Source organism: Rhinolophus hipposideros (assembly GCF_964194185.1).
Source record: "Rhinolophus hipposideros genome assembly, chromosome: 6".
Taxonomy (NCBI): domain Eukaryota; kingdom Metazoa; phylum Chordata; class Mammalia; order Chiroptera; family Rhinolophidae; genus Rhinolophus; species Rhinolophus hipposideros.
In genome coordinates, this window is record NC_138052.1 from 46,481,069 (window position 1) to 46,507,956 (window position 26,888).

At 36.8% G+C, this 26,888-nt stretch overlaps 1 pseudogene across 1 annotated transcript in view; it reads right to left on the reverse strand.

The window, feature by feature from the left end:
- Positions 1-26,888, reverse strand: part of LOC308498533 (interferon-induced protein with tetratricopeptide repeats 1-like) — a 67,395-nt pseudogene that overhangs the window by 11,209 nt on the left and 29,298 nt on the right. Inside the window, exons 2-4 of the transcript in view lie at positions 21,960-22,056; positions 20,685-20,880; positions 12,360-12,589 (exon numbers count right to left, since the gene is read on the reverse strand). The product of the transcript in view is annotated as an interferon-induced protein with tetratricopeptide repeats 1-like (transcript). The remainder of the gene's footprint in view (positions 1-12,359; positions 12,590-20,684; positions 20,881-21,959; positions 22,057-26,888) is intronic.

Consider the following 26,888-nt stretch of genomic DNA (forward strand, 5'->3'; position numbering starts at 1 on the left):
TAGATGAGGGTAAAGGGGGTCAAATATATGGTGATGGAAGGAGAACTGACTCTGGGTGGTGAACACAAGATGTGATTTATATATGACGTGATACAGAATTGTACACCTGAAATCTATGTAACTTTACTAACAATTGTCACCCCAATAAGCTTTAATTTAAAAAAAGAAGTGCATATATTTTAATTTTTTTTCATATAATTGAAAAATAATTGACTATTCTCATACTATGCCAAAACTCAACAAGTTATAGTTTCTTAAAAGTTATTTACAATATGGAATCTGAAACCATATCAATGGTTTTTCATCCTCAGTTTTATTGAAATCCATTGTTCTATCCTTCACTTTGAACAGATTTTGTAACATTATGCACTTGGAAAATATCAGTACACTCTTCTGATGTTTTTCTAAAAGATGATATATTTCATTAAAGAATTTTTTTAATCACTTTGGCCAACATCACCACAAAACTCATCCAAAGAAAGTCTTTAAGTATTGTTAAGCTATCAAGCTCCCAGTCACAGATACAAGTTTTCCAAACTTCTAATTTTCCAACTGAAAGCATAACATGTTCTGCCTAATGATTTCAGGGCACCTTACTGTTACAAGAACTTCTTTAGTAATAAATATGTCACAAAAAGAATAACACATTATATTTGAATATACTGTGAGACAATATTTGGATGATATATTATAAACAGCATAAATAAAATTGTACCAATACGCTTCAGAATTTGTACATTCTGTCAACATATTATAAAAATAATATTTAAGTCCAGAAATACCTCAACCTGAAAGGCAAATTAGACTAAATAGAATTTTTTTTTTCTAATTAGGATACAAATAAAAATACAACCTGTCATTAACAGTGTTTGGGAGGGTGATTAGCAGAGGTACATCGATCCTGCTGCCATTTGACTTCATTGACCATGGTAATTGTTGACAGACAACTGTTTAACAAAGTAACTCCGAAGTTCATTCTTTAAAACTGACTTCCTACTTATGTGACTCTTTACAGTCAAAAGCCTTACTATTTCTCACACTAGAAAACTGGAGGTGCTAGAAGAGAGATGTGCAAATTCTTTTCTTACAGCATAGCCCCTTCCAGTAGGCAGATAAAAATAAGGATATTTTCTGTACCTTAGTGTCTTTGCCACTGCTGCCTCAGAGTTGGCTGGTTTCCGTCTGAGTTTGTGTCTTCACTAATCAGTCATAGGAAGGCTTCTCTCTATGTTCCCTTCTTGTTTGTATAGTATCTACAACTAATAATTAAATAATTGTCTCAGTTATAACAGAAGAGAAAGAGTATTAGAACTAGGACCTTACAAATTGAAATTTAAAAACAACTTTATTTGCCTTTCATAAAATCCTCTGTATGTAAATTGAGTCTAACTCAACTGCCACGTCACTTCAGTTACTAGAAATTTAAAGGATTAGTTTATTATAAACATTAAAGATTATTTTTATATTCATAAAAATGTTCAGTACATCAGTTTGCAGACGAACATGCATTATTTGCGCTGCTTGTCAAGCTGCATTCGTGTGTGTTTAGAGAGAAAGAGAGTGAAAGAAAGAAGAGATGCATAAAATCAAGTCCCAGAATGAACTCTACTTGAAAGAATAGTCACTAAAGCAGTAAGAGTATTTAGCACCAAGTGGTGGAATTTGGGATGGTTTTTTTAGCTTTTCTATATTGTTTAAATTATCTACAATGAACATGTTATCTTTATGAAAAGAGAAAAAAAAAAGTTAATTTTTTGACCATAGGACCATTTTTGAAATTTATTTGCTTGCCTATCTTATCCTTCATAGCTTAAGAAATGTGGACGCAAAAGTGGTTCTATGGAAAGTAACCTCAGGGTGATCTGATTATAAATTCCTAACTGGGAAGGTCATGGTGGGTAGTCATACCTCAGGCATATAACTTCCACAGTAAAAGGCTTATCTTTTTCTTAAGCAAAGTCCTGTTCATTGTTTCTGTGCAACTAGGCTAATGCACCATTAAAATAGTTCCTTTTAGACCCCTCCTTCTGAAGGGTGACCTGATCATAACCAACCTCAACCAACACAGGGTCAAGATGGCAGAGTAGGTAAATGCTGTCTTTGCCCCCCTCCCATGACCACGTCAAAATTATAACTAAACTACAGAACAACCATCTTTGAGAACTGCCTGTAGTGTAGCTGAACAGAAGTCCTATAAGGATATACAGAAGAAACCATTTTGAGACGTAGGGACATGGAACGGAATGGTCCTACACAAATGTGTGGTGATTAAAACTGAGAAGGATATCTCAGCTGTGGAGGGACCCCTGAGGAGCGAGGGGTCTCAGCCCCACACCAGGCTCCCCAGCCTTAAGGCCAGTGCCAAGAAGAGAAATACTCATAACTCTGGCTGTGAAAACCAATGGAGACTATGACTGAGTGAGACAGTGGGTGACTGGAGTTCCAGGTACTCCCCTTAAAGGGCCCACACACAGATGTACTTGCTGAAGGACTCATTTGCTCTGAGCTCCAGTGCTGGGGCAGCAGCTTAAAAGGCATCAGGGGCATACAGGGAGAAACTGAATTGTCTGGCTTCAGGGCAAGGGCTGGGTGAGCAGCTTTCTCTCAGACAGAAGGGCTGGCAGAAGACATTGTTCCTTTGTTGAGCCCTCCCACCATTCAGCCTGCAGTCACAGTTGGTGTTATATCCGAGTCTCCATCAACCTAGCTAATACTGTTGGCCCACTCTAGTAACTCCCTAAGGACCCGATCCACCCAAACAGTAGACCCACCCAAGCTACTCACACTGGCTTTTCCATATAAATGGCCCATCTTGGCTCATACTGAGGACTTTCCTAAACTCTCTTAAAGGTTCACAAAACCCAAACAAGAAGCATCTGGACTCTCTATGCCCTGTACTACTTGCTAAGCAGCGTCAAGCCTGCCACTAGCAGTAGCCAGCCTCACTTCACAGTTTAGCCTCTCCCAGGCACCTCTAAACCCAGCACAAGTGGCAACTATCTGCAGATCACTTTGTAGCTCATACCAAATGGCCCTGGGCAGGGCAAAGGCAGCAGCTGACCTTAGCCTCAACAAGAACCCCTCCCAAGGGGCCCAAAACCAACACACCTGTGGCAAGTTTCAGACCACACCAGAGTACCACCCAAGCACCTCCACAAATGACATACCCAAAGGGCAGACTCAGCAGGCACCAGAGCCCTGCTAAAGTGAATCTTGTTCCATAGGGTCAGCCCACACACACACAGCTCCTCCACTATCATTACAGCCAATCCTCACAACAAATGAGCCTGAGGGTCAATCCCTCCCACTGACATGAAAACAGCAACCAAGGCTCAACTACAACAGGAGGGTACACACAATCCACATAAGGGACACACAAGGAGCATCCAGCTCAGGTGACCAGGAGATTGTGCTCTTGGGCCCCACAGGACACCTACTACAGAAGGCCACTCTATCAAGACTGGGAGACACAGGAGCTCTACCTAATACACAGAAACAAACACAGGAGGGAAGCGAAAATTAGGAGACAAAGAAACATTTCCGAAATAAAAGAACAGAACAAAGCTCCAAAAAAAGAATTAAACAAAATGGAGAAAAATAAATAAAATAAAATATATATATATATATATATATACATACACATACATATATATATATATATATATTTAAAAGTAGTAATAAAAATACAAAATAAATTTTTTAAATGAACCGCACCCAGAATTCTGACCCACCAAATCAATCATTCAATCAATCAATCAATCATGACCACACTTGAGAGCATATACTCATAAAAAAAAACACTACAAACTGTATTTCTCTGGATCATTCGAGATCTTGGTCTCCAGCATATGTCATCAGTTGAGTTCAAATTAACTATTATAAAAATTCTTTACATGTTTGAACATACTTTGAACGTGTTCCTAAAGTCACCAACAAGCAAGTGACATAGCCAGAACCCAAATTCAGACATACTGACTAGTAAACTAGGGTTCTTACTATGTCCTTACTGGTTTTTGTTTGTTTGTTTGTTTCTTTTCGGTTTTGGTTTGAGTTTTGCACCATAACAGAAAATGAAGCTGAAATTGACTTTGCTAGGAAGTTGAAATAATAAGACTTTAAGGAAGCTGAAATAAGCTCTTCCCCCAAAGTCCCCAGTTTGGCATTTTATGACATCCCAGATCTTCTCTCGAAAGACTCATAGGGTTGACTTTTTTTATTGAGATAATATCCTCAGTTTGCCAATTTTTTGTCATTTTCTGTAAACCACAAGACTCTTCATTTGAATCCATCTTAGGATGAAAAATAGGGCACCCGAATGGAGGAAAGGGGTGAGATTATTAATTATTTTTCTCATTGGCTAACAGATTGGCACCAGTCTTCAGACATAGTAAACGTAAAACTGTGAATGATGAAAATATGGGTTCTCAATCTAGTTCTCAGCAGGCTACAACTGATCTTCACATTGGAATTCCTTTTCCCTGACTAATACATGGCAGGCCCTCGTGTCATGTCCTGACTTCATAATTCAGAGCAATAGCAAATGATAGTCAGCAAGGGCCCTCACCAGCATGATCTGGCTTGTGACCCTTCAAACATCCGAAGAGGAGAAGCAAAGACTGTTTGCATTGGTGATGTCAGAATAAGTAAAGAATCTGAGGTTTTTAATAAGTTTGCTCAGGTGTTGTCCCGCCTTCTACCTGTGTGTGCATTTCATATATTCTTCTTATAGTATAATTTATTTATTTAAGAAAAAAACTTGACAAACTTTTTTTTTTAATTTATTGGGGTGACATTTGTTAGTAAAATTATATAGATTTCAGGTGTACAATTCTGTATTACATCATCTATAAATCCCATCGTGTGTTCACCACCCAGAATCAGTTCTCCTTCCATCACCATATATTTGAGACAAAACTTTTATAAGGCACAGGAACATAGTTTTTCACAGACTATATAAATAAATCCTGAAGGCAAGCCATGAAGGACTTCTCAGATGGTTAAAGTTGTAATGCTCGCAATTTGGCTTGTACAGATTTACCAAATACCTATGTGTCAGGCACTGAGATTAGCTAGATGAATAAAACTTTGGTCTTTTTTTTTGAGGAATTTATGGTCCAGTTAAGCAATACATACAGCCTGATAAATAGTATAACCAATGTGTTCACAGAATGTTATGGAAGCACAAAGGAAGGCTCATCTAACTCTCCTTTGGGAGGGAAAAATAAAGGTTGGAGAATAAAATGATCTATAAGCTGAATATTCCAATGAGGAAAAAGGAATATAATAACAATCCTTTATTTAGTATATTATAGTTCTGAAAAACCTTATGTAATAGGTATTTTTGTTTACCCAAGATCATCTTACCATGTATTATTTATATCCAAGTTCTTGTTTTAGGTATGTTTTGGAGATCAACATTATCAATTCCCTCGTAAAAATTCTTTTATTGATGAAAGTTTTTACTAGATATTTAACAGACCCTAAAAAGATAGGGGTCTTAAAAACTGGTAGCTTTGAAAAAGTGTAATATAGAAATATCTTAAATATTTATGCACTAAGCATATTACTTAGACAAAAATTTACCTACCTATCTACTTATTCAAGGGATATTAAAACATTATTGGACAAATTTAAGATTCCTAAACCAAGGATTTTATATATCATGATCATTTTAGCTTCTAGCTAAATTTGGTAGATTTGCCTAGACCCAGAAAAAACAAAATGTAATGAATAAAATGGATAAATTCCTAAAGCACATAAACTACCAATACTGACTAAGGAAAAAGAGACAATCTGAATAGACATATGATAAATAAAGAAATTGAATCAATAATGCAAAACCACCCAATAAAGAAAAGCCCAGAACCAGATGACCTCACTTGCAAGTTTTACCAAACATTTAAAGAATTAACACCAATCATTCCCAAACTCTTCCAAGAAAATTGAAGAGGAGAAATATTCCATAACTCATTCTATGAAGCCAGCATTACCCTGATATCAAAACTAGACAAAGACACTACAAGGAAAGAAAATTACAGGTTAATAGCCTTTATGAATATAGATGTAAAAATCCTCAACAAAATACTAGCAAACTGAATTTAACAACATATTAAAAGGATTATACACCATGACCAAGTAGGATTTATCCTTGGAATGCAAGGGTAGCTTAACATACAAAAATCAACTAATGTAGTATATCACATTAATAAAATAAATAATAAAAACCATATGATCATTTCACTTGTTGCAGAAAAAGCATTTGATAAAATATAACAACTCTTCATGATAACAAGAAGAAAAAAAACACTCACTATACTTGGAATAGAGATAAATGTCCTCAATATGATAAAAAACCACAGCTAATATTACACTCAGTGGTTAAAAAAAAAGAAAAAGAAGAGAAAGCTTTTCCCCTAAGATCAGGAACAGGACGAGGATATCCACTTTCACCATTTCTACTCTACATAGTACTGGAAGTTCTAACTAGAACAGTTAGATGAGAAAAAGAAGTAAGAAGCTTCCAGATTAGAAAGAAGTAAAATTATCTCTGCTTAAAGATAAGATGATTTTGTATGTAGAAAATCCTAAAGAATACACACACACACACACACACACACACACACACACACTGTTAGAGCTAATAAATGAATTCAGCAAAGTTGCAGGACAAAAAATTAGCACACAAAAAAATCACTTGTATTTCTATACACTGGCAATAAACAATCCACAAAGGAAAATAAGAAGAAAAATTCTACTTACAATAATACATATATATATATATATATATATATATATATATATATATATATATATGAATAAATTTAACCAAGGGGACAAAAGACTTGTATATTGAAAACTACAAAACATTGCTGAAAAAATTAGACAAGAATAAATGGAAAAACAAACATCCTATGTTTATGGATGTTTATGGATTAGACTTAATATTGTTAAGATGGCAATTCTCCCCAAAATGATCCTCAAATTCTATATAATCTTATCAAAATCCCAGTGGCATTTTTTGCAGAAATAGAAAAGTCAATCCTAAAATTCATATGGAATTGCAAGGTACCCCAAATAGTCTTAACAATCTTGAAAAAGAACAAAGTTAAGCAACTCAAACTTCCTGATTTCAAAACTTATTACCAAGCTACAGGAATCAAAACAGTGTGTTACTGGCATAAGTAGATAAATACAGATCCACAAAAATCAATTGAGAGTCCAGAAGTAAACTCATACATCTATGGTCAATTGGTTTTTGACAAGGGCACCATAACCATTTACTGGGGAAAGAAAAGTCTTTTCAACAAATGTTGCTAGGAGAACAGTATATCTACATGCAAAAGAATAAAGTTGGAACCTATCTCACACCATAAACAAAAATTAACTCTAAATGGATCTAAGATTTAAATAAAACTGTAAAACTCTGAGAAGAAAACAGAGGCAAATGGCCCTGAATTTGGCAATGGTTTCTAAACTATGATACTAAGGAACAAGCAACAAAAGAAAAAATAGATCAACTGGACTTCATCAAAATTGAAAAACTTTTGTGCATCAAAAACACAATCCACAGAGTGAACAGATAACCCACAGAATGGGAGAAAATAGTTGCAAAAGATTTAGTATCTAGGGACATATATATTTATATATATATATATATATTTATTTATTTATTTATTTATTTATATTTATATATTTATATATATATTTACATATTTATATATTTTTTATATATTTATTAATATATATTAATATATATTTATATATAACAACTTTTCTCTATATATATATAATTATATATATATATATATATAGAGAGAGAGAGAGAGAGAGAGAGAGAGAGAGAGAGGTGCCAAAAAAAGGTATACACATTTTAAGAGATGTTATCTATGCTCAAGCAGTAGTTTGCTGTAATCAGAAGTGTCTGGACGCTGACGGTAATACTTTGAGCACCTCTTGTAATTGCAGAAGTCAAATGTGACTTGTATTCCTCTTTTGTTATTGGTATATATTGAATATTACAATTTTAATACAGTTTTCCTTTTTTAAAATGTGTATACATTTTTTGGCACCCTCTGTATGTGTGTGCACAAACACTCAACAAGAAAAAGGCTAACAACTCAATTTAAAATAGACAAAGAGCTTGACTAAGCAGTTCTCTAAAGAAGATATGCAAATATCCAAGTAACACATGAAAAGATGCTTAATGTCATTAGTCATTAGGGGAATGCAAATCAAAACCACAATGAGATACCACTTCACACACATTAGGATGATCATAGTAAATTAAACAAACTAAAAAAAAAAAAATAACAATGTGGAGAAATTGAAACTTTAGTACACTGATGGTGGGAATATAAATCATGCAGCCACTGTGGAAAACTGCTCCGTGTTTTCTCAGAACGTTAAACATAGAATTATGATATGTTCCAGTAATTCCACTCCAGGGTACATAATCAAAAAATTTAAAAACAGGGACTCAAATGTTGGTATGCCAGTGTTCCCTTCAATATTATTCACAATAGCAAAAGGTAGAAATAACCTGAATGTCCATCAACAGATGAATGGATAAACAAAATATGGTATATACATACAGTGGAATATTACTCAGCCATAAAAAGGAATGCAGTTTTGACACATGCTAAAACATGGACGAACCTTGAAAACACTATGCTGAGTGAAATAAATCAGACAAAAAGGACAAATGCTATATGACTCTACCTATATGAGGTACCTACAGTCGTCAAACTCAGAGACAGAAAATAGAGTGGTGGTTACTAGGTAGGGGCTTTGGAGAGAAAGGAATGAGGAGTTATTGTTTGTGGATAGAGAGTTTCTGTTGGGGATGATGAAAAATTCTGCAATGTTAATGCAACATTGTTTGTACTTAATGCCACTGAGTTTTACACTTAAAAATTATTCAAATGGTAAATTTGATGTTAAGTATATTTTATCACAATCAAAAAAATTCAAACAATAAGAGAAAAAGAAATGGAAGACAACAATAGAGAGCCAGCTTTACCCTATTTCTTCTTGTAGAAAATCTAGCCGGTGGTCAACATAAACTGAAAAGTGATCAACATAGACTGGAAAGTTTCTTCAGACCTTCTCATGTTTTTGTTCTCCTTAGGAGCTTCAGAACTTCTTGCTCTTTTTCTGCACACTGATACAAACGCTACACACCCGCTTTTCAAAAGTAAATGTGTAATTAAAATCACTTATACTCCAAATGAACTCAGAAGGTTTTGTTTGTTTGTCTGTTTGTTTGTTTGTCTGTTTGTTTGTTTGTTTGTTTGTAAACCTCCAGATAAAGGGATTGCTACATTATCCGTTAGGATTTTTCATGGCAAAAGTATTTCAATGGGTTGACTTTGCTTATGTAACGTTGTACAACAAAATCCATCACTTTTTTTGTTTCTCCAAACTTCCTTATAGCTAAAAGAATTAAGAGAATAAATGTAATGGTCATAAACCATTCACGTTTTCTGATTTTTTTCAATCATGCAACTATGTCTTCTTTTTATTCCACATTAATTCCACAAATAACATTGACTGGGCTACTGAAAGCTTTTGTGGCAGGTATTGTATAAGATAGACACGAAGCTGTTTAGCCTGGTTCTTGCCTTCCCAGGACTAAAAATCTTGAATAGAGTGTGGCAAACTGTAGGCCAAATGCACCAGCTGCCTATTTTTGTAGAGCCTACAAGCTAAGGATACTTCTTACAATTTAAAATAGTTGAAAAAACTGAAAAATGGAATAGTATTTCATGACATGTGAACATTTTGTGAAATTCAAATTTTAGTGACCACAAATCAAGTTTTGTTAGAACAGAGCTCTACCAGTTCATTTATGTGCTGACTATGGCTGCCTTCACGCTACAACAGCAGAGCTGAGTACTATGACAGAGACCATATAGAGCACACAGCCTAAAATAGTTACTATCTGGCCACTTACAGAACATATTTGTGAACCCCTGATCTAAACGGTGAAGTGAAATGCACATGGATATAACAGTAAGGGCAAGCAGCATGGGCTAACTACCCTGTGACCGACACCCGCCCAGTGCTGAGTGCAGGAGATTGCGAGGAGGGCAGGGCAATCAGAGAAGGCATCATGAAGGAAGCCGCTTTCAAACTGGTCCTTGAAGGATTGCAACAGTTTCAATAAGTGACAATTCAGAAAAGAAGAATGTAAATAATGGGAAGAGTTTGCACAAAGGAAGGAGAAGAAAAAGTATAAGCTGGAAAGGGCTTTGGGGATACACCCCAACTTTACAATAGAAAGGAATTATTAGGAGCCAAGAACATGAATACCCCAGTGGTTGTCCCCTCTTTATTACACGCTACCAATCATTAATAATCACAAACATCCAATGTGAAATATAATAGCACTTTAATTCTCAACACTCTCATCGGGAATTCAGTGCATTGCAAAACCTATGAGAGCAAAGTGCATGGAGAAATGGTATAGTCTGAGAAATAGGGTTGGTCAATAGCCACACCAGTGGTGATTTGAATAAAATGGACATGAACTTGTATAGTTGTGTTCTTGGATGTGTCACTCAGAAATGCCCTAGCATTTTATAACTGTATTTTTATATGTCCAGTCTACATCCGCATGTCTGGTGGCTTAAAAGGCAGTGAATAAAAATGTGCCAGTCTCCAGAAATCCTACAACTTGCCAGAGTAGATGAACTGTGTCAGTAATCCAAAGGTCCTGAGCCTCCTGCACTGAGGGGCACTAACTAGTCAATTTTTTACCCCTTTGCCAAGGTGTCTTCTTTTTTTTTTTTTTCCAAGGTGTTTTCTTAGTTAAGAACCTTCCCAGACAGTCATCTCTTAGGAAACAGCAAAGTTCCAACCCTTGGACCCTGAGATGGTGAAGGTAATTGTTTTACTTGATAAACCATGGGGGAGGTTAAAAAAGGAAATGTTTAGCTCTTGCTGCCTTTTTGTACACATTCAAAGTATAAGGGGCTTCATGGGCAAGCTTGGCTAGGCGGCACCAACACCGGGGCCAGCAGCACTTCACAGGCGAGCCTTGCTGGTCGTATAGAAAGACAGCATTTTTAGCAATTTTCCCCCAGATCCTCCCAGTAATAATGACATTGAGCTTACAGAGGCTCCGTCACAATTAAAGCTACATTGCTTAAATCCCAGCTCTACTCCCCCAGCTATATATAACACGGTGTTGGCTTGTAAACTCCTGGTGACTTAGTCTCCTTATCTGAAAAAATGGGGCTAACACTAGTGTTTATCCTATATAGTTTTTGTGAGGAATAGTATTCAGTAAGTATCAGTTATTCTTATTGATGGCTCCAATATTTAAGTCCTCCAGAAAACCAAGATACCCACTCTTGTCTTCCTGTCAGGGAGTCTTCAGGCTTTCCCAGAGTCCATTCTATTAATGACACCACATTTTCCATCATATAGTATAAACTTCTATTTCTGTTCACCTTCTTTTCTTACCACCATTCATCAGACCCCACTATAGTCCGTTATGAGGTGTAAGAACTTCAGCCTCAGCAAAGATCTGTCCTTTTCCTTTTCAAGGAGGAACAACCTAGAGCTCTATGATTAGAGGTATCTGTCTATTTCTGATAGTCAAGTTAAAGACCATCTAAAACGTATTATGTTTACAGCTGAGGTTTCCACAGCTGACAGTGGGCTACAGGTGCCCTTAGATCTTCGAAGGGTCCCCCCAAATCTGTAAGCCTTTGTTGACTAAAGGTATTCCTCTGGCTCAAGAACTAAGTATGTGATATTAGAATAAGAATCAATGAAAGAGGCCACTAACTTTTAGTACTCAAGAAGTGTCATAGAAACAAATCTAAAAAGAAAGGGGATAGGGTGAGGGGGATGTTGTTAAAGAATTATCCAGAAAAAGTCAGCTGTTTCAAAGTGGCTTCACTAAAGATTGAAATTGTTTTCTTTACTTATCAAAGACCCGATATGGTGTTTAATTTCAAGCCTCTTCAGTGAAGATGTGATTTTATTTTTGGACTTATGAAATATCGAGATCCATTTGGGTCAATGGATTAATTCTGATGAAAAAAGAAGCTCCCAGAAGCAGTCTCACTTGCTTTGAAATCTTCCTAGTACAGCACCAGAGTACCTTATGAATCATTAATTTGTTTCTTTTGGGCTGCTGTGAATTGATCACCAAAAATAAACAGAATGCTATTTTCCCTTTTCTCGTTCAACAAATACATTCAGGTCTTTGTGTTCTGAGTTTTGCATTCCTTTGCTCCTGGAGAGATAACAGTGTTTTGTGTGCTTCCTAAGCTTTTTTTGCAGAAGGCTCTGCCCAGGCAAGAAAATGATATTAAGGCTTCTATGCCTCCAAGAAAAGGAGGGTTCACCTGGACTCCCAAGTATTGTTGGATCCTGCAAGACAGAGAGGAGCGGGATGGGATTCTGTGAGGCAAGGAAGCCTCCACTAGCTTTCTTGCAGTGCCCAGAATATTGAGGAAGGGCTGGGCACACGGATGCCTGTGGAGGTCACCAGCATTGGGAACAGCAGTGGGTCTCTCCATGGCCAAGCCTGCAGAAATGTGAGATGATCTCCGTGAAGGAGTTCTCTGTGGTCTATCTGGAGCCAAACAATGAAGGATCAGCACACAACAGGGGCATCAAATGGGGGAGGAGTGGCTTGATCATGGGGACTGCTATAGTTCAAAAACTCAGCGCCGGCCCGTGGCTCAGGCGGTTAGAGCTCCTAACTCCGAAGGCTGCCGGTTCGATTCCCACATGGGCCAGTGGGCTCTCAACCACAAGGTTGCCGGTTCAATTCCTCGAGTCCCGCAAGGGATGGTGGGCTCCACCCACTGCAACTAAGATTGAACACGGCACCTTGAGCTGAGCTGCCTCCTGGATGGCTCAGTTGGTTGGAGCGCGTCTTCTCAACCACAAGGTTGCCGAGGTTCGACTCCTCGACTCCCACAAGGGATGATGGGCTGTGCCCCCTGCAACTAGAAACAGCAACTGGACCTGGAGCTGAGCTGCGCCCTCCACAACTAAGACTGAAAGGACAACAACTTGAAGCTGAATGGCACCCTCCACAACTAAGACTGAAAGGACAATTTGAAGCTGAACAGCACTCTCCACAACTAAGATTGAAAGGACAACAACTTGACTTGGAAAAAAGGCCTGGAAGTACACACTGTTCCCCTTCCCCAATAAAATCTTTAAAAACAAAAAAACAAAAAATCCAGCCCTCCTATCATGTCCATAAAGCCAGGCTTCTGGTGCAAGCCAAGGGCAGGTGAGTTATTTGTATTGAATTGTTTATTGATCTTGGCAAACAGGAATTCAGAAATAGATTCAATTTAATTTCAAATATCAAAACAATGTGATAGTCGTTATGGAAAAATTCATAACTATTATAGATTGTCTTACCTATAAAGTAGGAATAATAATAATTATGTCCACCTCAGGGGTTTTTGGTATGACCAAATGAGGTCTACTGTGTATAGTATAAAGTACACTCGAAATGCTTCTCACACTGTCACAGACATGTTTAGACATGTTTAGCATGGACCTCCCTTCTCTTGCTGGAGTGTTGACTAACCATTTGCCCCAACATCATTTCTCTCTCCTTTGTACTTAAATAAGTTAAGTCTCAGTTCACTGCAGCCAGCAAGAGTGTGTTTCCCCAAAAATAAGACCTAGCCAGACCATCAGCTCTAATGTGTCTTTTGGAGCAAAAATTAATATAAGACCCAGTAATATATTATATTATATTATATTATATTAGATTAGATTACATTAGATTACATTACATTACATTACATTACATTACATTATATTACATTATATTATATTATACCTGGTCTTATATTAAGACCGGGTCTTATATTAATTTTTGCTCCAAAAGATGCATTACAGCTGATGGTCCGGCTAGGTGTTATTTTCGACGAAACACGGTATGAATGTCAGGAATACATCAGTGTAATAGAAACAGACCTATGGCCAGGCTCTGCTGTTTTGAGTTATCGTCCCTCTTCACACCAGCACCAAGTGCTAGTAGCATTATGCCACAGGACAGAAGTTCAAATTGATGTCTAGGTTGCACCCCAGCCCAATTAAATCAAAGTCTCTGAGAGTAGGGCCTGGGCATTGCTAATTTTTAAAATTTCCCAGGTGATTCTAATGTGCAGCCAGATGGAGAAGCCTGATGTTAGGGATGCTATTGTTTGAACAATATTAATAACGTTATAGATCTGTGCAGACAAGATAACTAAAGGAAGGGTTTGAAGGTAGTTGAATTTTCTGTCAATAATTTAAGATTTCTCTTGGCTTTGTTATAAATTTCATTTGTCAAATATATAACTATGAAAGGATTTTCTAGGTCAAGTCTATTTTTCCAGTCCAGGGAAATTGATTTAACCCTTTTCTGCACACACACACACACACACACACAATGGAATATTATGCTGCAATAAAAAAAAGAATGAAATCTTGCCATTTGTGACATGATTGATTCTAGAGGGTATTATGCTAAGTAAAATAAGTCAGGTAGAGAAAGGCAAACAGACAAATACCATATGATTTCACTTATATATGGATTCTAAAAACAAATCAAAACAGAGATCAAAGGGAGGGTTACCAGAAGGGAGAGGGTGGGGGTGCGTGAAAAGGGATGGGGGAATATAGTCAATAATGCAGTGATAAGGTTGCATGGTGACAAGATTACTAGAATTAATGGGGTGATCACATTGTAAGGTATAAAAATGTTGAATCACTATATTGTACACCTGCAACTAATATAACCAATATAAGATTATATACTAAGGATACTAAAATTTTTAAAAAAGTAAATAAATAAAAGTAATTAGGGGATTTTTTGATTAGCAAAACTTTTTGCACTGGGAATAATTACTCTCTACTACTTCTCAAAACAACCTGATGAGGGGGATGTTATCTCTGCTTACACAAGAGAAACATTTTAAGAACATTTAAGCAATTTGTCCCAAATTCCAAGACCTAGGCAATGGCAGGACAGAGATTGGAGCACTTATCTGTCTGAATCAAAGCCTAGACTCTTGATTATGAAGTTCTAGGGATATTCTAGTCTTCTGGATAATAGCACCAAAAAATCTTTTCCTAAAATCTTATCAAATCCAACCCAATTCCTTCCTCAAACAAGAGTCTCGAACTCAGAGGCCTACAGGGCCCAAGTCGCCAGTTTGATTCCCACATGCGCCAGTGAGCTGTGCCCTCTACAGCTGAGGTTGTGAACAACAGCTCTCCCTGGAGCTGGGCTGCAGAGAGCTGCCTAGCAGTGACTGACTGCCTCAGTAGCCGGGGAGTGGACTTTCCCCTTCCACCCCGCCCCCAAGGCTCATAATACCAGCATAGGCCAGGGAGCTGTGTCCTACACAACTAGACTGAGAAACAATGGCTTGAACCGGAGTGGGAGGGGAGGCGGAAGAAAAATAAAAAATAAAAAAATAAAAATAAAGTATGTAACTTAGCTATAGCTCAGCTTCAGCCAATTATTGTCCTGAAAGTAGTTAACCTTGGTATTACCAGTCCCTAATTTTGTAACAGGAGCCAGAAATTTGGATTCTTGTGAGAAACACCCAATTTTCAAATGTTAAAAATAAATTTACATGTTTGTTTTTAGAAGGACACTACATGGGACAACACTGAGCAGGCTAAACTATGTGAGCCACAGTTTGGCCAGAGAAGGGAGACTCCTCCAATATTCTTATTTTTTAACGTCATTAGATACAAGTAAATGACTTTTTAAACAACACAATAAGAGAAAGGAGAAATGCCCATAAGTCTGTGGTAGGAAAAATAACAGTCAGCTCATTAATTAATCAGTCTTACTTATACACAGACCATGGAAATAACTTTTGGTGATATTTAATAAGATTTTATTCCTTGTCAACAATGGTAAGCATATAGAAATGTTGTATACTAATTACCGAAAATATAAATATTATGTGAAACTTATGCATATTTCTTTTGACAAATTCACTGGAATAATTTGAAGCTAAATCAAAATCAACTCAATCCTTTATCGCAAAAGTTCTCTTATCTGCAGCAAGCCAAGGAAGCCTTATCAAGCTTGGAGGTAGGTTTTTGCTTTCCTCCAAGAATGACAACTTAAATGAAAAGCCCTCAGGTTGAATTACAGCAAAAGGAAAAAAATTCCTATTTTCTAAAATCTCTCTTTAACTCTGACTCTCAGATCTCTGAACTAGAGATAGGCCTGGAATGTGCTTGCAGACGGGAGTAGTAGCACCGGAATATTTTCAATGGAAGTGCTTCTAAGCGCACATTTTTTAAAGAAGTTTCCCAATTTCACTCAATGGAAAACAATATTTAATCCCTGGGTCTCAAAATAAGTACTGAGCCAATACTTGGGTCTCCTTTTCATTTCTACCAGCCATTCACATTAATGACTATAGTATTCTCATTTGCCCACTTGTTTTAGTTTTTCTTCTCTCATAAAAAGTCAAATTCATGGAAACAGAGTAGAAAAGTGGTTGCCAAGGGCTGGGGTGGGGTGGGGGAAATAGGGAGAAGTTGAGGAAAAGGTACAAACTTTCAGTTATAAGACCAATAAGGTCTGAGGATATAATAATCTAATATATAATATGGTGACAATAGTTGATAACACTGTATTGTATAACTGAATGTTGCTAAGAAAACAGAACTTAAATGTTCTCACCAAAAAAAAAAAAAAAAGTAAACATGTGAGATGATGGATGTATTAACTAACTCGATGGGGGGGAATCTTTTCACAATGTATACATATATCAAATCATCATATTATATAGTTTAAATGTCTTCCACTTTTATTTGTCTATAGTACCTCAATAAAACTGAAAAAAAATAGGGAGTCAAAAATAGGGAGTTCAATGATTATATGAACTAAATTAAAATGTTGTCAAGGGTCTTGCTATGTCTGAATGCTTCAGACTATGTAAAGACAGCATTTTTCATTGCTAAAACGATGTGTTTATGTTTTAATTAATGTTTTCCTTATTTCAACCAAAAAAGGGAAAGTGAAATTCAAAGAATTTCCACTACACTTCAAAAGAATTATTGAACAACTCTGGATGCAAAGAAAAAAAGCAGCTTCATATGGTGAGTTGTCATTAAAAAAAAAAAGTAATTAATGAATGGGAATACAAAACCTTGAGACAACTATCACTATATTTCTAGAAAGCTGATAGTTATTCTAAATATAAAATGGCCCAGGTTTTCTATAACTGATTTAGATTTTTAAAAATCTATAAAAATACAAGAACTGCACTAACTCTGGTAGGCTATAAGAATGCCATAATTTCCATGGCAACGCCTTAATTAAAAGTTGTAAAGGTGGAAATCATGGCAAGAGATCAAAGAATGAGAAATAGGTGGCAGGCCATAGTTCTACATCAACAGCATTCAGCCGCCTCCTCTTCCTTTTTCTTGATAAAAACCTATTAATTCCCACTCCCTTCTGTGCTAACATTCATTTCAAGAAATATTTGTTTGGATCTGCCCTGTATCTGCTTTTCACACTGTGAGGAGAAGTGTAGAAACATGCTGAACATCTGAAATAGCTCTGCTCAACTCATGGCTGTGTGTCTGGCACCTCCACCCACATGCAATGACCTTGCAAAGTCCTGAGGAGGAATTATCAGCCCCTTTAAGGCCTGGGGTGGAAAGATCTGATAAGGGCATGGAAAAGGTTATACAGTGACCGAAGCATTTCTAACCCTAGGCTCATTGTGATAACCAGAAAAAAACTGATGGTTGTTAGATGGGAGTGGGGTGGGGATGGGGGAGAAGGTGAAGGGATTAGAAAGTACAAATTGGCAGCCACAATATAGTCAAGGGGATATGAAAAACAGTATGGGGAATATAATCAATAATGTTGTAAAGATTATGTAGGGCGCCAGATGGGTACTGGACTTATCGGAGGGATCACTTCATAGACTTTGTAGATGCCTGACCACTGCTCTATATACCTGATGCTGGAGTAGAATAACATTGGATGTCGACTATAATTATACATATACCATGTTTCCCGAAAATAAGACGTAGCCGGACACTCAGCTCCAATGCGTCTTTTGGAGCAAAAATTAATATAAGACCCCGTCTTATTTTACTGTAAGTCTTATAGTAAAATAAGGTCTTATAGTAAAATAAGACCAGGTCTTATGTAATATAATATAATATAATTATAGTATAATATAATATAATACCAGTCTTATATTAATTTTTGCTCCAAAAGACACATTAGAGCTGATTGTCCGCCTAGGTCTTATTTTCGGGAAAACAGGGTATACTATATTCACGGGATGTAAAGTACAGAATAGGGAACAGAGTCAATGGTATTGTAACAGCTATAAATGATGTCAGAGGGGTAGTAGATTGGGGGGTTATCACTTTGTAAGGGGTATAAATGTCTATTACATTGTTTTGTACACCTGAAACTAATAAAAATAAATTTTTTTAAACCTACTAACCCGTTTTTCCATGCAATTTGGGCAAAAGATGCCCATGGGGTAGATTTTTACCTATAATATTTCTTAAATATTAATAAATATGCTTATTTTGGAGAAAATTGATTTCCAGGAGAGAATAAAAGGACAAAAGTGGAGGATTAAACATGCCCTTTCTAAAATGTGAACCTCTGCCCTACCATTATTCTTTTCAATTCTTACTTTCATGTGGGTAAAATATAGCACCTCAAGGTCTTATGTATAGATGGCACCTAGCCAGTCTATGTCCTTCTAAGTAAACTTTTTAAATTAAAGAGTAAAATACATACACAAATCAGTAAGTATACAGTTGGATGACTTTTTAATTTTTACAAATTAATCCATGTAGTCAGCACTAGGGTGAAGAGACAGAAAATTACTAACATCCCAGAAGCTCCCTTCATGACCCTTTCTGGTCATGACACGCTTTCCCCAAAAAAATAACCATTAATCTGACTTCTAACTACACAGATTAATTTTAGGAAATATAATTTAATGCAATTGAATTGTGTCTTTTTGAGTATTGGGCTCCAGATAAAATCTGAAGATAGGTATTGAACAAGCCTAGCTATCCCAGGCATTCATTGCTTGACTACATGGCTATACTGAGTTCTGCATAGTGTGGACAAAAAAGGGGCTTCTATGGAAAGTAACCTCACAGGTGATCTGACCGTAAATTCCCAACTGGGCAGGTCATGGTGGGTAGTCATGCCCCAGGCCTATATCTTCTTTAGTGAAAGGTTTTAAACCAGCCCTGTCTTTTGTTCTTGTACATCTAGGTTAACACACCCTTGAAATGCCAGTAGTTACCCATGAAGGGGGTATTAACCCTCAAGAGAGCAAATAATCTGTTTAACTATCCTGTCATCGAATCCCTGCCTTGCTTTCTCCCACTTCCATGTAATCTTCCTTACATTCCCTCCTCAATTTCAAATGCATAAATGAAGCTGCAGAACTGTTGTTCTCCAGAGCATTTGAGATCGTGTTGAGGGGCGTTTGGCTTAAATAAATTCTCATAAAAATTTCTACAGGTTTAGATGTGTCTTACACTGACATAGTAAATACCATTTTGGAACAAAAGACCTCATATTTAGTCCCTGCACCACCATATTTGGTTGTGATCTAGAGGGAGTAACTTCTTCATTTTGGCCATTAAATTCCTCTTTGTAAAATAAGTACATTTAATGAGCAACAGCACAAGATCTCTTCTGAATAAATATAATCTTCAGAATGAAAATATTAAGGGTATATGCTTTTAACTATATAACACTTCCAATTATATATATATATAATTATATATACAAATATATATTCATATATACTCAGTTAAATATATTCAATTATATATATATAATTTATAATAATATATAACAAGAGGGAGAAATATTCATAAAATATTGTGCCTACTTAGGCTGTGCTCAAATACAAATATTTATTACAGCATTGTGGCATTATACATGTGGTAATAAGACCATATCTGGGGCCCCTGCCCTCATACAGTTTCCAGTCTTGCTCTAACTGAAGCAAAGGAATTAACAAGTGACTAATAATGGAGAGAGAGAACCGTGGGACTAAATACATATGGGTCATTAGGTGACATTTCTTTCCAAAGGGACACATAATTCAAGGAAACAGAAGAGCTCTATATAGAATTCCAAAGTAAAGGAAGTTAATCTTTGCCGTTCCTTTACCCAGTGGGAACTCTTTTTCTTCCCCAAAGTGTTCAGGGCCCTCATTGCTCCTTATCAAAATCTGTTGCTAAGATTAGTTTATTCTCATTAATATGTAAATCATGTCTTGCCTGAACTTCTCTCTCACAGAAGTGTTTACACTTATCAAGACATTTTGATTTGAAGGAGGCAATTTCTAGTTACAGAATGTCAAGTAGGGCAGGTCCTCTTTTAGACAAGGAACTAAAATCACTCTACTCACTCTACTCCCCCAGACCACGAAAGCAACCTTCTCTTCTAATATTAGTGGCCTCTATTTACTGAGTTCTTACAATTGAATAACATTGTGCCAAGCCCTTTACAGACATCGTCCTATTTATTTCCCCAGGTCGTACCATTATTATCATGTTTATGTCACTGATGAAGAAACTGTTAGTATCCAGCCTAAGGGCAAACAAAAAAAATGGCACTAAATCCCATGTTTGCCTTTCAGAAAGGCCAACCTGACCCAGGGTTGGGGAGCATTTACCAGCCAAAGGCAAAAGTAGAAACAAGAGGCCAAAGTCTCCAGAACAGTTCCAAGAAGGGAACTCATTCTTCTGGATCACTGGTGGTAGAGGCCTGAAAGGCAAGGAAACAGCCACACACTTTTGTGATTCTGGCACCTCCGGCCCTCGTCCTTTGCGCTGGACCCTTTCAGAAGCTGCATTAATGCTTTCAAGGCTCTGAAAAGTTAAACAAAAGCAAGGTTCTAAAGGTACGTTAAAATACTGCTCTGGCAGGCCTACAGAGCTACCAGCCAGGTGCCCCTGACTTACAGTCATTCCCAGCCAAGGTGTTATTGAAGCTTCTAAGGCCAATAGGGACTTCAGCTGCAAATCAAAGGCAGCTTCTGCACATCCTGACAGGGCATAAAACACCTAACATTCCTCTGTGGACTCAAGCACTGATCACATCTCCTAACTCTTAGAAAGCAATACTGCCCAGTCACTCCAAAGGGACCTGTTTTAAAGCCCAGAGGCTTTTCAAAGGGCCATTTACTAACCAAGCGCTCTAAATGCTGTGCTGACAAAGAGAACACAGCTTGAAAACAGGTATCCCCCAGCACTTAACCCTCCCATATCTCTAATGATCCCAAGGGGTCTGAAGCAATACTCGAAAGTGCTCAAAACCCAGGTGTAGCCTCCCACAGTGCTTACAGTGGGGGAGGATGTAGAAACCCAACAGCAGAATATATTAACTCCAGAAGGTTAGGAATCACTGGCTTCCTGTTGAAGCTACATCTCAACACATGCTGATTGCATTGGTTTTAGAAAGATTACTGGCATTTGGTCCAGAATGGTCTCAATGTCAGTCCAACATAATGGAAGGGTAAACTTGGGGTCATAGCAACCCACAATAATTACTGAGACTCATTTGGTGCAGCCCTATTTATAGGATGACAGATTTCAGTCAAACTGCTAAGTTAGAAAAAAATGAAAATATGCTCAATCCAGTTCAGTGGCTCAAAAAGGAATGAAACCAAGCAGTATTGTTTAACCCAAATGAGAGGGGTTTTGTTTTGTTTCATTGTTATTTGCAAATATCCAGCTTTGCCTGATTTTATGGTGTTTTCTTTTAGGCCCTTATAATGCTATGCTGTATCTTAGTGGCCGTAATATGACTGTGGCTTGGCTTAAGTGGACCACCAACTTCTAAAGAGACTTATCAGAGACTGTAAGATAAACAGAACTTAGAGGTATGTTCAGAATTGTTGGAAGAGTTTGGAAGAAAGGAGGAGAAGGAGCATCAAAGACTTGCAGACCATCAGAGGTGAGGACGTCCGTCTTCTGAGTTCCTTTTCCTCTAATCTGGATTGGCACGTCTGACTAAATTCTTGCCTTGGTACCACTTTTAAAATCCTAAGAGATGAGAACATCAGAGCAGTATTTATGATCTTTTAAGAAGGATGGTCTCGGTCCAGAATGAGGCAGATCTATATTGACTGATATGAAGTAACTACCAAGATATATTACTAAATATAAAAAGAAGAAAGTTTTAGAATGGCATATATACTGTGCCATTTGTGTATTTAAAAAGGGACGAGATACATCTACATAAATGCTTGTGTATACATAGCATATCCATGCATAGAAAGAGGCAAAGATAAGGGGATACTGGGGCTGAGATGTGCCCTTACACTTACACATTTTGTAGTTTTACCTTTTTCCTGGTTTGAAAAGGTAATCATAAAATAAAACGCACCATTTTACTAAAAGAGCTATATTTTCCAGATCAATATTTGAACTACAGGACTTTGAAATTTTACATAGTCAGAGTACTATGCAGAAATAAATTCCCCCAATGATGTCTTCCACAGCTAGTCAAGCTTAGCCCAAGAAGATTTTAAAAGTACAAATGTCAGTTTATTTTTGTTAAAGTTGCTGCTGTTTTTAGTATTTTTTTTTCTCCTCTGACTTTCTCAAAATTAAAATCTTCATGGTGGTGAAAGACAAATCACAAAGACTTCAAAAGAGAAAATGTGTTATTGTTTTAGCTATTAAATAAAATTGCCCCCCTAACTCTCTGGAGAGAGAATGATGAAGAAAAGCTAAAGTCATTTAAGAGTTCTTTCTGAAACTATTTGTGAATATGGATCAAGATTGACACCCAGTGGCCAAATTTAATCCTTTTTTTTTCACTGAAATTTCTTTTCTGTGTGATTAGTCATTTTCTAAAATTTCCCTTCATCTGTTTTCAGTTAAAAATATTATTTAAATCTATGACTTGTTCACTAAAAGTGAATTGTATTTTATAAAGCTAGATTAAATTAGTAACTCTTGTTTCACACATAACTAATTGATTTATTTCTGTATCCAATTTGTTTGCATTTTTTACCTAACATTAAAAAGCAATTATCTTTCATTTGACAAAGTAATGTATTCAATTTCTAGTAGAAACTAATGGGACAAATGGGAATTAATGTAGCAAAACTAATTAGTATAATTTATACCCTAATTTTTCTATATCAAATAGCAAAATCACCAATTTCTGGTAAGTTACTTATAAAAATTTAACATTCAATCATTTTAAAGTCTTGAGGGTGATATAATTGTGCATAAAATACGCTAATTAGAGAAACTTATCAGCATTTAATTTTATCTCTAAAGAAGAGGAAAAAAGGTAATAAAATATGTAATTTTTTAGAACAATCTCTTATATGAGCACGTTAGAAGTTTTGTGATAAGATTTAGATGAATGTGCATTGGGCATCCATTTTAATGGCTTTAAAGAAGAGAGAAAAAAACCTTGATTTTTAAGAAATTAACATTTTAGCACATACTTCTGACGTGTTTAACACCATTACCAAACAAAAAAGTAGTGAATTTAAGAGTCAGAAAGATCAAAGCCCAAATTCTTGCTGGGTAATCTTGGGCAATTTCAATTCCCTTGTCAATAAAATGGAATTATTAACGCTGCTTTGCAGAGCCATTGTGAGGATTAAATGAGACGCAATTTAAAATGCATATCACGGCATCTGGCAGATAAATATATAATAGTAGCTATTATTAATTACTACCAGTGTACCAGAAAAAGCAAGATTACAAAAGTCAAACCCACATGAAGCAGACATCTCTTCTTGAATCACTTTTCCAGGTCTCCTGCTTTGATGCAGGAGAACAGTGGCCTCAGATAATTCAAAAGTATAATTAGTCCAAAATATCAAATAATCCTAATAAAAACATTTACAACTGGTTTTTTTTTATACAATATTTTTATGGCCTATTTACTTTCATAATTATTTTTTATTTGTCAAAAATTAAAATTGGTTGAAATCCAGGCTCTCCAAATATTTTTCCTTTCAGGAAAAAAAAACAGTTTAGTGCAGCCCTCACAACTCTTTCTATATGATGTATGTAAAATAATTTATTTATGAATCATACACACGTACTCATACTATTTATGTACATTATAAAATACACTCAAAAATAGAAAATGTTAAAGTATGCGATAAAGAGAAATCAAAGTGGAGACATTCTCTTCTGTTCCCCAATAGAGTATGTGGCTGAGGTGGGTCCCCCAACTCTGCACGCCGTTCCCCTGACAGTTCTCTGATTTCTCACCAATAAAGGGGAGAGAAACCAACAGATTGGTGACTGTGTACAGCAGAACAAACAAGGACTTTGAGGACCCCAATCCTGCACTAAAAACGACTCTTCTATAGATGGCCGATGTTGCCTTGGCACACTTCTTCATCTCTTTGAGCCTCAGTGCCCTCCTCTTCTTTCAAAGGAAGGTGATTATACCTACAAATGATACTGTCCGTAATTATTATTACTGAGAGTTGAAAGAAACTTTCAAGGATCACTTAAGACACTAAGGCTGGAACAACAGTCTCCTGGATTTTTAAGTCTGGGAGACTTGCTGAAAGGCACAAAGCTGGCTACTGACAAATCCAAAACCATCCTGTTCTCTACTCAGCTCTTGGTGGCCTCAAAATGTACACTGTCAGACAAGGTTTCCCTGGGACTGGGAATTTAAATTCTGCCATAAAATTTCCCATAAATTTTACTCCATGTATAATCTACATAGAGATACAGTTAAAAGTTACCCGTAAAAAATGAAAAATAAAATAACGAAGAAAAAAGAAAAAAGTTACCCAGATATTGTTGTTACTATATGGCTAAAAAAAATCCCACAAGTCACAGAGGAAAATATGTCCTACTACCAGCAGTAAAAATCCCTTCAATATATTTAATTTTTAAATCTATACAATGGGAAAAGCTCTGGTCCAGAAGAAATGCTATCTGGATTCTAGTCTCAACTATGATATGGACAAGTCACTTACTTGATCATTCTATACCTTAGTTGCCTCATATATTAAGCAACAATGACAATATTTACACTTGCTGTAAGTATAGTATACAATAATATAGGTTAGTGAAAGGATTCTACAAATAACTATTATTGTTGCCAATGGTCTCCCTCCCACAACAGCAAAATTGCAAAATTGTAACACACACACACACACACACACACACACACACAATTCTTGAGTACTAAGTATCCTCCCAGACCAAAAGATCTGGTCTCTTTAGAGAAGAAACCAAAGACCACTCCACCAGGTCACCGATAAGTTTTACCAGCAAAAAACACTGACATTTTCTGCCTTCTCTGGTTGCCCTTTTTGTCCTCTGACCTCTATAGGAGCTGGCTGCAGCCCATTCTGAGTCATTCCTTACCAGCAACCCCAGGGCCTCCAGACTTTATACAAGGTCTACAGTTTGCTAGAGATGGAATTACACATAGCCAGGTCATAGCATTTCCTACCTGACTTCAGTCTGCCCAAGGACTCCGAGTCCTTAAGACTGAACTCACCTGTTTGGAGCTCTTGTCCTTCACTAGGACTGATGTCTCAATCAATTAAAGTATAGATGCCATACTGTGCTGGGTATTTTGCATACAGTATTTCCAAGCCTTACAACAGCCTATGAAGTGGTAATTATTATTCCATTTGATAGGTATGAAAACTGAGACTCAGAGAGGTTAAGTAACTCTCTAAAGTCACACAGCTAGGAAGAGGAAATGCCAGGATAACCATTTCAATCTGGCTCCAAATCACATGCTCTTTCTAAAATATTTCACATCCTGATTCCCTGCCTAGTTGCCCTAATTTAGTCGTAGATTCTGGATCCTGTTTCTTATACCCTTGCAGGGGTCCTACTAGGAACCACTGGACTGGCATACACCACACTCTCCTGCTTCTAGATTTACCTACTAAATAGAGCACATATGGGAGCCCACGGAAGCATTCTTCTACACGCGTACGTACCTGATTCACTAATTGCCTGACAAGCTCATATTGGTAGCCCTGTAGGCCCTAGGCCCAGGGCGTTGTGTTGCACGGCCTTCCCACCTGAACACTTCCATTTCTCTCTCAACTCAATCCCAGCTTCCTCCTGTTTCGTGCCAGCTGATGTTCTGAGGTTCCAGCATGCTTCACATATCTACTGTTTTTCTCTTAATGGTGAATCACAATTATCCATCCAAATGAAATATGGTATTTTCTAAAGCAGTAAATAATTTGTCAATTTCTTAAGTCATCATTCTAGGGAGAAAATAAGGTAATGATTACTCTTATATACAGTGTTCCAAGATCAGATGCTTCACATCTGAGTTTGCCTTGTGTACCATACATACAGGACATTTAGGTTTGTCTCTTAAATGCAAATAGTCATTTGAATTAAAAACATCTGTGAGTATCAAAAACGCAAAAATGTTTTTAATCTCTATAGCTACACAGGGATCAGAGCGAGATGGGTCCCACCACCACCACCACCACCACCACCACCACCACCACCACCACCAGCCTTTTTAAAATTCAGGGACACTGACACCAAGCCTCAGTAGAGGGCAATAATCCATGTGAAATGTTAATGAGTTCACCCAATTCTCCAAGTTCAGAGAAATGGAAAAAACACCACAATCACGCTTTTATAGGCATTTGAAGAAAATATTTAGAATGCATAAATTAACTGTGATGTCCTAAGAATGAGCCTTGCAGATCTTGTACAGTGGGAATGATGCCATACATGTGCTATCGGTCACTTTGCCAGAGACTTAAAGTCCTGATTTAAAAGAAAAGTCTTGCACTTCTCATGCTCTAGTGAACAAAGCTATCTTTAAAGTTGGAGCTTTAGCTATAATCCTAATTATGTAAATTTAGGAATCAATATAGCAAAATGTAGACCAG